Source organism: Hermetia illucens, chromosome 1, assembly GCF_905115235.1.
Source record: "Hermetia illucens chromosome 1, iHerIll2.2.curated.20191125, whole genome shotgun sequence".
Taxonomy (NCBI): Eukaryota; Metazoa; Arthropoda; class Insecta; order Diptera; family Stratiomyidae; genus Hermetia; species Hermetia illucens.
The window spans coordinates 173,474,906-173,482,921 of NC_051849.1; positions in this window are offsets into that span (position 1 = coordinate 173,474,906).

Consider the following 8,016-nt stretch of genomic DNA (forward strand, 5'->3'; position numbering starts at 1 on the left):
TTCTTGCAAAATTCCGATACAAGTGGTTCCCGAAATATCGGTATTTGCAAAAATAAATATCCACACCAACGAAAAAGAAACAACAAGTTTTTTATTATTTCAAACGATAAAGGTCTATAAGGAAGTCTATAGTATCATTAAGCTGGTTATCTAGCGAAGCAATAGAGATCATGTACTCTCTTGTGCAAATTCTCCAAAGTTTCTCCCCAGCAAGGGAGGGACACTAACGGCTTCCGCGCATGCTACATTGATTCCGCATTTATATTTTTAAGGAAGGTTTAATTGATAATTTCAGGCTGCGCGATGAGTATCCATTTAACGATTATGACGTCAGGAAATGAATTGAGTTATGATACACTCAATTCATATCCTGACGTCTTTGGGGGTTTGATGCGGCATCTCAAAAGATTTACGTAATAAGAAGGTGGAGACATTCAAAAGCGAAATGCCGATTTCACTACTTGATAATATTTTGAATTTAGGCTTATAGCGGAAACAGGTGTGTCATAAACTTGACCTGCGTGCGAAACCGGGATGCCTAGAGCTCCTTACTAAGGAAGGCAGCCCTTTCCAATGAGTGTAATTACGAAGTTGTGGGAGCGAATTAAATTTTGCCGGGGGCTAGAAAAAGTTCAAAGGGACTTATCCTTATGTCTCCAACTCAGAGGTTCAGTGTGTAGTGTCCTTGAGCTCATGTTGAAAGAGTTGAAGCCATGATGGTCATCTATTGGGAATCGATGCAGGTATTAGGCGACACCAATTCACCGTCCTCGCCTTTCAATTAATGTTAATTAGATGCTATTCGTTCCTGAGATTAGCAATGCCACACTAAGAGACTGTTCAACCTTGCCCAACTTGGCAAAAATCAAGGTGGTCTCGAAACGAATACAAGAGCGGCATTTATTGCATCACGTAGCAGGAATTGGTTGGATCAAATTAATTCGCTCCCAGTATTCGGCCCCAACGAAAAATTATCCAATCGTTCGTCTCCTTGTGTCTGAGAGAACCTTTGAGTGAACAACGTCAACACACAATTTAGCCGCTTGCTAATTGGGCAGTAAGGAGTTACCCTTGCGTTTTTTGAATCAATGAGTTCAAATAAAGTCTGGGACTAGACTGCTCTCAAACTGTGAGCTGCGTCCCTCGGGGTAAGAAGTCAAAACGTGAAATTCATGTCACCATGAAAATGTTCGAAAAAATATTTGTGTTAATTTTGTCAAGAGTAGCGGCTTCAGACACTCGCTGACCTGAAAATATAGGCAAGCAACTACGTGACTTATGTCGATGTGTACGTAGTTGAAAGCGGTCTCTGGGGCATCAAATCCACCTATTACACCCTCGCAAGACTAACAAATCTTGCTATCTTAATAGTGGTACTCTCTATTTGCTATAGATCGTTTTCGCTACGACGTCGAATATGCCGAATGAGAGATTGATGTACCTCTGATATTGGTACATAAGGCTATAAAATATCAATGGTCTGCTGGAAAAAACATTCGCAGGAAATCAATGTCAATGATCTGAATGAGAGAAAAAACATCTGCTGAAACAATGCCTTCACTTGCAACGTGCAAAATGTTGCTAGTGAACTTTCTGGCGCAGTCGATTTTGAGATCACCACGGTAAAGTTTGACTTGCTGCCCCCACTATGGGATAAAGAGGTATGCAGGACAAAGAAGAAAGTTCTTTTTTCCTAGGTCCCCTAAAACTTTATAGAGTCACCCTCATAAAAAGTCGCGGCAAACCAAAAAGAAGCTCGGAAGGGGGTGAGGGGAAAGAGAACGGTTTCCTCCGCTAACCCCCTATGTGTGCGACAACAACAATTACAAACTTCCCAATGAGCTTCGTAATTTTTAAGCGAGGTTCCGCTTATTCCTTAGTACCCTTCGTACCTCCTTGGTGATTCGTGTTCAAAGCTAAACCATATCGTTTTCATCTCAAAATCCTTTCACTTTAAAAGAAGGAGTCGTCACAATTCTTCAGCGGACTAGGAGGTTAGAAGCTTTCCTCTTCGTCGCACTTTTCTTCCCCGTTCCCTCCTTTTCTGGAAGTAAGGCCGAAAGGTGAACCTTTATCATAATGGCATCAACTAAACTTCACTTTGAAATTTCATAACATAAGGAGCTGTGTGTGTGTGTGTTTGTGGTGGGGGTGAAGCTTTTTATAGCCTCTAAGCACTCAGACCATGGTGGCCCATTGTAATCGATTCCTTCGTCGAACGGAATATCATGGGTTCGTTTATGTAACATAGGATTTCGATTAGTGGATGCGATGCTACCTGTTGCAGCTGGAGTACATCAACACCAAAGATCTGATGTCAGATGCGTCCATAGGCGGGACATTCAAATAAAAAATGCTCTGTGGAGCCCGCTTTCTCATTAGAAACATATATTAATTATTGCCTGTCAAAACGCACACAATATTTCTGCAGGTCTTCCTGCTTTTTGACGGGATAAATTTTGCGGAATGCATGACAGGAAAAGTTGAGTGTGTTTAGTAGCATTTAGGCTCTGCCACCTGCCGCTATTGAATGCTTTATCCCAGTTTACGACCACAGCCTTAGCCAATTTTACTCCAATTGCTGGTGCCGACATGAGGCAGGTTGAATCCTTTTTGGTAAAGTATCCGAGATCTGATTTCCCTCTCTACACCACAGTAACAAGGTGCAGAGAGTGGTTTCACCGTATTGAACATATAGGTAGAGTTCAAAGAGTTTCTGCCTTCCTGAACGATTTTTGAAGTGATTCAAGGACTACTCAACGCCCTCAATGCAACCTAGCTATCGCAGCATATTGCGATGCGCCTACTCTTCAACCGCTCGTCAGTCACTCAATTTGAAGCCCTTTGGATCGCATATACCTCGGCTTGAAAAACCGTTGCATTTCCAAAAGAAGAGGCCATTTCTCGTTTTATTTGTGTGGTGTGTCCCCCACGTACTCTGTTTCCTTATGGATTTAATCGAATTAGTCTATGAGCTGCTCTTATTGCCGCGCTTTGAATAAATATATCCTTGGGCTGCAAATTGAGTAATGGACTCAGAACTGCACTGAATGTCGTGCTCAAACACAGGTAATACCCAGGCACACAGTTCTTTGTAGTGTGACTAGTTTACGATGAAAACTTTTTTGTGTCATCTTAACCCACTACACTAACAACGTATATTCTCATAATTACATTACTAAGGTGAAAGGCAGTGAGAGCTCGTTTCGACTTTACCTGATTCCTAGATATTTCACTTCTTCGGAGAGTTGAAGGGTTGTATTCCTCATATCTGCGAGCCAAAGTCCATCCAGTTTTCTTCTTTCTGTAAATAACTCTATTGTAGTTTCATTTGGATTAACTTAAAGTCCATGGGAGAATTACCAACTGTCTATCAAATCAACCGCACGTTGTATATTTCTGCACAGTATTCCGGGATCCCGTAATCCTAATATATTAGCAAATTTTCCAGTTCGTATAGTAGTGAGTTGGTCAAGATACTCCACAGAAGTGCCGATAGCACACCTCCTTGGGAGCAGCTTTTCGTTGTTTCTGCTACCGACATCCACTACATCACATAGCAATTTCTGCGTTAGCATAGCAGAGAACCATTTAAAGTATTATCGACAACATGCATTTTGGCGGCATCACAAAGTTTTTGAGAAAACCCACAGTCGAACGCCCCTTAGATGTGCACAAACACCCCCATGATGTACTCACCCTTCAGAGTAGCATTCTCTACCTTTGTTATCTTTGTAATCAAAGAATGAAGAGCAGACTTACAGGACTTTCCACGCTGGTACGCATGTTGATTTCCATTTAGTGGATGCAACCTAAACACCTTCCACAAGTATGACGCTCAGCCAATCTTTCCAAATCTTTCGGCAAAAATTATGTTAAGCTGGTCTGCCTGAAGTTCTTTAGATTACAATATTCATCTTTTCCAGGCTGCAGTATGAAAACTACCTTATCCCTTTGCTAAGAGGTAGCCGCGTAGTCCGGTTTGAAAAACATTTTTTTGCAGTCACTCTAAATACTCTATATCTTCCTTTAGTGTTGTTGATAGATGAAATCCATGCCATGTGCTTTGCATTGTTAGAAAGACAGTGTGGCAGTTCACACCTTTTTATTGGTTGCAGGAAACGCCAACTCTCTTCCTTCTACTTCTCGCATCAGTTTTTACGGATGGTGTACTTCCAAGAGGGTCCTTAGTGATTCCAGTCTGGAGTTCGTAAAGGTACCATCAAGTTTGTGACGAGAGTCCAATTTGATTTATGGACTCTGCACAGCCTTGACGCCTCTCTTTCGTCTTCCAGTTCCTCACTGTACGCTCTAAACGAATTTCGTTCCGAACACTTAACGAGAGTCTTATATTCTCTCTGTGAGTTCCGGAAGTTTAACCAGTTTTCGTTCTAATTACTTTTGCAACCATGGTTTAGAAGTCGCCTGGCTGATTTCCTGAGATATTAGATTTTTGTCTGCTGTTTGTAATCTATCCTAAAATTGATAGACAAGGGGCAGCTTCTTCCAAACTACAATTCTTGGTTTTAAATGTAAATATATAGCGAGCCACTTATCCCCTTCCTCAGTATAAAGCTACTAAAAACAAGTGCGATTATACGGTTCTTTTGTATTAATTCACTAATTACTTAAATTTCTTTTAAAAATTAAAATTTAAATACCTAATTACGGTGGCGAGTCTTATTAATTTTGAGGGGCAGTTACCTGAATCTGTGTTTAATAACCGCGTGGCGTCTTCTGTCAAAATGTCTAAACTTTCCCAAGAGTCCAAGGTTGATTTCCTGAGTTTTTGCAGTTCGCCGTTCCACCAAGGAACTGTTTTACCGCTTTGGACAAGCCTCTTCATAACACTCTTAAAGTGTGCAGTTCAGAGTTTGCAATTCATCTTCCAGCACCAAAGGAGTCCTTAGTCGCCTAGGGATCTGTACTTTATTGCCAAGAAGTTTATTGAACTTTGCCCAATCCATTTTCCTAGGGTTCCGTCTTTGTATTGCAGACTGTTTGCAATAGTCAGATTGAATTCTAGGTATCGGTGATCTGACACTCAGATCTCGTCTAGCACCCGCCAGTGTGTAATCAACTCTAACACTTTTGAGGTATAGATTGTTAGCTCAACTGCTTCGCTTCGCGAACGTAGGGGCCCACCCTACGTTTGCAGTCATAAGAAGTGATGTAATCAAATGAAGTGATGAAATCAAATAGTTTCTCTCCTCTTGGATTGCATTTGCTACTGTCCCAACAAATATGTTGAGCTTTCACATCGCAACCTATTAACAGTTCGAGACCAGTTAATTCTGGATACGCTACCAGATCCTTAAGTTCTTGTATCGGTGAAGGATACAAAGAATCATCATCATCATCATCATCGTCACCATTCATCTGATATTTTACGATGACCGTAAATTAGTTTCACGTTCACATCTCTGGCTTCCCTTTCTTCCGCATGTTAAGTTACTAGCAGGTAGGATTCACTCTGGAGTCGCTTCCTCAGTGCGAACCCCCATACGTGGGTTCCGCTACTGTATGCACTCTACTCCGTGCGGAGCTCTATTGTGGGAGAGCGCACCGAAGATGCTGCAATTTGCACTATATTGTGTGAGTCGAAGACGATCATTGTTCTTCGCTCTCAAAATGGAGATGACGCTCTACGGTTTCCCGATATGATTGAATTTCAAACTATCTCGGAAAATGTATCGACATGTTCTGTTCTGTGTAGCTCAGTGTTCATAATAGTGAACTTGGGCTGACCGTCAGACCTCAGAGCCGGGATTACCTGCTAAAGCCACTTTAAGGCAGCCTCGTCAGTGCACCCCAAATGGAGAAGCCCATTGCAAAACCTTGATTGTTAAATCTTGGCTTCGGTCCAAGCTCCAGCATTTTTTTCACAGGCATTCCCGGAGGGTGGTAAATTATCCCTGTGACTTTTTACCATCCTTGGAGGAAACTCCCACGGCAGTAGTCAGAGCTGAGGTTGCTGCCTGCGCATATATCCTCTTCTTTCCTGCCTACGTGTATTACGTATTTCTAAGGGAGGGACCAGGTTTATTGAGATCTCTCTCGCTGATTTGATCACCTCCCGGCCGACTGGTCATAATCCACGTGGAACGTAAACCGATGCGGGGCACAATAAAATGTTGGCCAGCACAGATGTGTTGGTCTTACACTTCTTGTGCCTTACTATTGACAGAAGAGTCTGGTGCGTCCAGTGTGGATCTCACCGGATTCCTTCTTTTGCGCCGACCTGCGGCCTTTCCAGGTTCACGGTGTCTGAGCCGCTTGGATCCATTTCCACATTTGGGCATTAAACCAGTAGCATCCACGCCACCAGTTTCCTTTCTTCCACTCTTCCCCGTAATGGTGAAGGAGAAGGTTCGGGCAATAATTAAGCATATGAACGTATGCTTTTGAGCACGGAGTGAAGACGAAAAATTGAGATGCTTTTGATCAATTGCGATGGTTTTGATCAACATATTTGTTTATGAATGCGTCAATATGAGGAGTAGGCAATGTTTGCTTGATTAGAGTAAGCAGAATATCTATTTCTAATATATAAATATAGCTTCAAGCTTGCGAATATATGAAGGAATATTATGAAATTTGAGCTCTATCCGAATTGAAAAACGTGCATAGAAATACCTTGACATAAAATGTACGCAAAACCCTTCTACCTGAAATGCCCAGTTTCCGGTATTCCGATTTGTTTCTACACTACGGTCTTTCAGTATATCAATTAAATTCATTTCGATTATTTAACTATTATTTTTATCAAGTCAATGGTTCAAAAGTGGTCCTCCGGAGGACGAAACGAATTGATCCCTTTTCATTCAATTACCTCGAACTTGAATGCCTAGAGATATTTCCCATTGTATTCAATCCATCCAATGGAACCAAGAAGCTTCACTAGAGGTAAATCAGCAACAGATCAGATTTTTTTCTGCCTCAAGCGATGGAAAAACTGTTGGACTATGGACACCAGTTGCACCATCTATTCATCGAGTTTAAAGCCGCCTATGATAGCATTGCCAGGGTAAAACTGTACACGACCATGAGAGGATTCGGTATCCCGACGAAATTGATAAGAATGACTAGGCTGACCCTGACCAATATGCGAGGCCAGATAAAAGCAGCAGGATCACTCTCAAGACCATTCGACATCAACAACGGTGTAAGACAAGGGGATGTCGTATCACGTGTCCTCTTTAATCTGGCCCTCTAGAAAATGATCCGTGATGCTGATGTAAATGCAAGAGGTACGATCCTCTTTAAGTCCACCCAATCAGTGGCCTATGCTGACGATATCGACATCATGGAAAAAACGACCCGAGATTTACAAACTGCCTGCATCCAGATCGAGCAGACGGACATTGGCGCGAGATCTTGGACTGCACATCAATGAAGGCAAGACGAAATATATGCTGGCAACGTTAGCACCGAGAACCAACCAACCAACAACATCAAACCGCACTGGTCAAATGGGAAGAATAAAGATAGGAGAATACAATTTTGAGACCGTTGATAATTTCTCCTATCTAGGGTCGAAAATGACAACCGATAACAGCTACGATGATGAAATCCGCGCACGGTTGTTGGTAGCCAACAGAGCTTATTTCAGCTTACAAAAACTGTTCCGCTGGAAACGTCTCACCATAGGATCAAACCTCTTACTGTACAAGAAACTTGGGTTTTTAGTTAGAAAAATTACGAACCATTGGCCGCGTTCGAGAGAAGAAACCTCCGAAGAATTTTTGGTCCCCAACATGAGGATGGACTATTCCATAGCCTACATAACGGCGAAATCTATGAGCGATATCATGACCGTCAAGTTGTGGATAATATCCGGCGCAATAGGCTACGGTGGGCGGGTCACTTAATCCGTATGGGTGAGAATGATCCAGCCCGGAAAGCCTATAAAGGCAATATCTATTGTAGAAAAAGAAGACGTTGCAAACCCTGCCTGAGATGAAGGGATGGCGTAGGTCAGGACGTCAGACAGCTTTTATGGATATCGAATTGGTG